Consider the following 5846-nt stretch of genomic DNA (forward strand, 5'->3'; position numbering starts at 1 on the left):
AAAAAAAAAAAAAAAAAAAAAAATTTAGTAAGTTATTTTAATTCACCCAGCTTATGAAATGTAAAAGCATTGTTCAAATTCAGCTGCTAATTCCAAAGCTCCCGCTCTTTTGACTGCCTTCATAATTCACTGTCCTCACAAAGTTCTTGTTTACTTTTTTGAATTTTAGTTGTATGTCATTTCTTTTAAGCAGTGGAAGCTTTTGGTAAAAGTTTATTGTCCAAGGAACGCAATGTAATCCAACTTTTTAAAAAAGCTTCTCCCTGAATTTAATATTAGAAATATTTGGACATTGCTTTAACCATTTCTTAGACTGTGGAACTTGGGACACAATAATATGAAAGTTTACCCTTTACTTTGAGATGTTGTTTCCTGTTTTTCATTTAGCCATTATACAGAACACCTGCTCACTACGTAAGCTGCATGGTTATTTTGAACATATTAATCCAGTTGGCTTAAAAAACAAGACACACCTATTAGAATGGCTAAATCCAAAAAAGCTGACAATATCAAATGTTAGCAAGGATGTGGAGCAACAGGAACTCTCATTTATTGTTAGTGACATTCCAAAATGGTACAGCCACTCACAAAGCCAAATATAGTCTTGCCATGTGATCCTAGGTATTTACACAGAAGAGCTGAAAATACATCCACACAAAAAACTACCCACAAATGTTTATATCGGCTTTATTCATAAGCGTCCAAAACTGGAAGACACTAAAATTTTCTTAAAATGGTGAATGAGTAAATCAACTGTGATCCGTACAATGGACTATTATTCAGTGATAAAAAGGTATGGGCTATGAATTCATGAAAAGATAGGGAGGTTACCAGTGACACAGCAGAAATAGGTACAAAAGATCATAAGAGACTATTATGAACAATTATATGCCAACGAATTGCATAACCTACAAGAAATGAATAAATTCCTAGAAAAACACGACCTGCCAAGACTGAATTATGAAGAAACAGAAAATCTGAACAGACCAATAAGAGTAAAGTGATTAAATCAGTAATCACAAATCTCTCAACAAAGAAAAGCCCAGGACCAGATGGCTTCATTGGTGAATTCCACAAACATTTGAAGAATTAATGCCAACTCTTTTCAAACTTTCAGAAAACTGAAGAGGAGAAACACTTCCAAACCCATTCTACGAGGCTAGGGTTACCCTGATACCAAAGGCAGATAAGAACACGACAAGAAAAGAAAATTACAGGCCAATATCTTGGATGAACACGGATGTAAAACTCCTCAACGAAATACAAGCAAACTGAATTTAAAAGGACTTAAAAGGATCATATGCCATGATCAAGTGGGATTCATCCCTGGGATACATGAATTGTTCAAAATATGCAAATTAATAACTGGGATACACCACACTGATAGAATGAAGGACAAAAACCATATCATCTCAATAGATGCAGAAAAAGCATTTGACAAAATTCAACACCCTTCCATGAAAAAAACTCTCAACAAATTAGAAGGAATGTTCCTCAATATAATAAAGGCCATATAAGACAAGCTCACAGCTAACATCATACTCAGTGATGAAAAGCTGAAAGCTTTTCCTCTAAGATCAGGAACAAGACAAGAGTACATGTCTATTCAACATAGTACTGGAAATCATAGCCAGAGCACTTAGGCAAGAAGAGGAAATAAAAGCCATACAAATAGGAAAAGAAGTGAAATTGCATCCACAAAAACCCTATTAAAACTAATAAACAAATTCAGTAAAGTTGTAGGATACAAAATCAACAAACAAAAATCAGTTTAATTTCTATACATGGATAAAAAACTATCTGAAAAAGAGGTAAAGAAAACAATCCCATTTACAGTAGCATCAAAACTAATGAAATACTTAGGAATAAATTTAACCAAGGAGGTAAAAGACCTGTACACTGAAAACTATAAAATATTTTTGAATGAAATTGAAGACACAAGTAAATAGAAAGCTATCCCATGTTTACGGATTAGAAGAATTAATATTGTTAAAATGTCAATACTACCCAAAGAGATGTATAAATTCAATGCAATTCCTATCACAATTACAATGGCATTTTTCACAGAAATGGAGAAAATAATCCTAAAATTCACATGGAAGCACAAAAGACCCCAAATGGCTGAAGTAATCTTGAGAAAGAAGAGCAAATCTGGAAGCATCATACTTAATGATTTCAAACTATATTACAAAGCTATAGTAATCAAAACAGCTTGGTACTGGCATAAAAATAGAAATATAGACCAATGGGACAAAATAGAGAGCCTAGAAATAAACTCATGCATATATAGTCAACTAATATTTGATAAGGGAGCCAAAATACACAATAGGGAAAACATAGTCTCTTCAATAAATGGTGCTAGGAAAACTGTATATCTACATGAAAAACAATGAAACTGGACCACTATCTTACACTACTCAAAGAAATTAACTCGAAATGAATTAAAGACTTAAATGTAAGACCTGAAACTGTAAAGCTCTTAGAAGAAAACATAAGGAAAAAGTTTCATGACACTAGTGATTTTTTGGATATAACAACAAAAGCACAAGCAACAAAAACAAAAATAAGTGGGAGTATATCAAAAGGTTCTGCACAGAAGGAAGCACTGGAGAATCAAGATGGTGTAATAGACAGTCTGTAGCATAACTCTCCCCCACAATCAACCAATTCACAACTATTAAAAAGCAAAGACAGCCAAGCTGGGGCCACTAGAGCTCAGGGGAAGAGGAGGAGAGACCTATGGAGCTCATGAAGGTGGGGGAAGCCATGGTGAAAGGACCACTTCAACCATTTTGAGCCCTGGCCATTTCAAGTCTGGCCCTGATGAGCACACAGAGCAAGAGCTGGCAATAGCCACACCTGTGCCCTTTGTGTGAAGTTGTTTGGATGCGGCAGGGGAGAGAGGGCCTTGATGTCCCCCTGGCCAGCAAAACCACTGAGAGAGTTCTTGTGGACCCACATATGAGTGAGGGACCACAGACAACCGAAAAAAGGAGCCAATCAAAGGCTGGTGAGTTATCACAAGGGATTGGTCCATGGCCCACCCCATGGGAAGTGTTTGGAGTGTGGGTAGTGGGGGAGAAGGGCCCACTGGGGGAACATTGGGGCCCAGCATGGACAGCTGATCTGCCCTCCAATCAGCACAGGCCCACTCAGAGGAGAATGGTCAGGAATACAGAACTGCAGGGAGTGCAGTTTGCTGAAAAGACGCAGGCCCAGACCAGAGTTTCCACACGACCCAGATATGTCAGACCTCCCAAGACCCAGAAGTGCTTAAAAGGTCAACAATTAAAATCTGAGCTGCACAAAAAGGCTTCCCCAGAGAATGAGCAGCAAAGCAATAATTTACCTCAACCATAGGGCTCAAGTACTGGTCCTCACAGGAAATTCCCCTATTTTAGAAGTAAGCAAAGGACAACAAATTAGTCCCAACACAGAGTTTAAGTGGTGGGGGTAGCTAATAATCCAACACAGAACTAAAAGAAAACACAAAAACCCTACAGATCAGAGACAAAGTTCTGATGTTAACCAGTAAAGTTGTAATACCACCAAAGAACACCTATAAAACCTGGAAGAGCTGGAAACTCCCTGGACTCCTGAGCTGGGATGAGAGAGGTCAGAGGGCCTCAACCACACTCTCCAACATCCGCAACCAGCTGGCAATGACCAACCCGCTCCTGTAAGCCCTCTGTGCCCCCAAGCCAAAGTGGAGTGGGAGGGGCACTGAGGGCCTCAGTCACACCCCCTAACATTCACATCCAGCCCAGCATAAACTGTGCTGCTGACAGAACCAGAGTTCCAGAGCCAGAGTGCAGGGAGCCCATCAGCCTCAGCCCCACTCCCCACCCCCACCTCCATTTTCCTCCCCCCTTCACCCTCCCCCTTTCCCCCACTACTCTGCAACAATATCTTAGAATGTAAAAAAAAAAATCATAATAATAAATAAAAATAAAATAAAATAAACTGATGGAAAAAAAAAGACCCTGAAGCATTTCTTCAAAGAATTACAACAGGAGATGAAACATGGCTTTTCCAGTATGTTCCTGAAGACAAAGCACAATCAAAGCCATGGCTACTGAGAGGGGGGAGTGGTCCACTCAAAGCAAAAGCAGACCCGTCAAGAGCAAAGGTCATGGCCACAGTTTTTGAGATGCTCAAAGCATTTTGCTTGTTAACTTTCTGGAGGGCCAAAGAATGATAACCTCTGCTTATTATGAGAGTGTTTGGAGAAAGCCAAAATTTTAGCAGAAAAACACCTGGAAAATCTTCACCAGGGGTCTTCCTCCACCACAACAATGCTCTTGCTCACTCCTCTCATCAAGCAAGGGCAATTTTGTGAGAATTTTGATTGGACATAATTAGGCTCTTACAGTCCTGATCTGGCTCTTTCTGACTTCTTTTTATTTCCTAATCTTAACAAATCTTTAAAAGGCACCTATTTTTCTTCAGTTAATGTAAAGAGGACTGTGTCAACATTATTAAATTTCCAGTACCACCAATTCTTTAGGGATGGACTAAGTGGCTGGTATCATCACTTACAAAAGTGTCTTAAACTTGATAGAGCTTCTGTTAAGAAGTAAAGTTTATATTTTTTTTTAAAAAGTGAATTGATTCACAGTAAATGAATCAATCAACAAAGTGCAAAGGCAACATATAGAATGGGAAAAAATATTTGCAAACCATATATCTGATAAGGGGTCAATATCTAAAACATATCAAAGGATCTCATAAAACTCAACAGCAATAAATAAATAAATAGCAAAGGAGCTGAATAGACATTTTTCCAAAGAAGACATGCAAATAGCCAACAAGTGCACATAAAGGTGCTCAACATCATTGATCATCAGGGAAATGCAAATCAAAACCATAATGAGATAATCACTCCGCACCTTTTAGAATGACTATTATAAAATAGACAAGAGATAACCAGTGTTGGCCAGGATGTGGAAAAAAGGGAACCCTTGTGCACTGTTGACAGGAATGTAAATCGGTACAGCCATTCCGAAAAACAATATGGAAGTTCCTCAAAAAATTAAAACTAGAACTACCATATGCTCCAAAAATAGAACTACCATATAATCCCACTTCTGGGTATATAGCCAAAGGAAACAAATATAAGTATCTCAAAGAGCCCATGTTCATTGCAGCAGTACACACAATAGCTAAGACATGAATGCAACTTAAGTATCTGTTGGGCCGGCCCGGTGGCGCACTGCTACAGTGCACCGCTTGGGAGTGCGGTGGCGCTCCCGCCGAGGGTTCGGATCCCACATACAGACCGGTTCCCGCTCACTGGCTGAGCGAGGTGCGGGTGCAGCACCGAGGGTTATGATTCCGTTGCCGGTCCCGGTCCAGTACGGGCGCGACACTGGGGGTTGCGATCCATTGCCGGACACGAAAAAAGACAAAAAGAAAAAAAAAAAAAAACAAACTTAAGTATCTGTTGACTGGTATCTGTTGACTGATGAAAAAAAATGTAGTATATACAAGGGGTCTTCAAAAAGTTCATGGAAAATGCACATTATAAAAAAACTATGTGTGGGGGCCGGCCTGGTGGCGCACTGCGCTAGTGCGCCACTTGGGAAGTGCGGAGGCGCTCCCACCGAGGGTTCGGATCCCACATACAGACCGGTTCCCGCTCACTGGCTGAGCGAGGCGCGGGGGCAACACCGAGGGTTGCGATCCCGTTGCCGGTCCCGGTCCGGTACGGGGGGTGACACTGAGGGTTGCAATCCGTTGCCGGACACGGAAAAAGACAAAAAAAAAAAAAAAAAAAAAAAAAATTTGGGGGGGTTTCAAAATTTTTTTGCACCAAAAAAAACCCAAATTAAAATTTTATAAAAAAT

This window comes from Galeopterus variegatus, unplaced genomic scaffold (assembly GCF_000696425.1).
Source record: "Galeopterus variegatus unplaced genomic scaffold, G_variegatus-3.0.2 Scaffold491, whole genome shotgun sequence".
Taxonomy (NCBI): domain Eukaryota; kingdom Metazoa; phylum Chordata; class Mammalia; order Dermoptera; family Cynocephalidae; genus Galeopterus; species Galeopterus variegatus.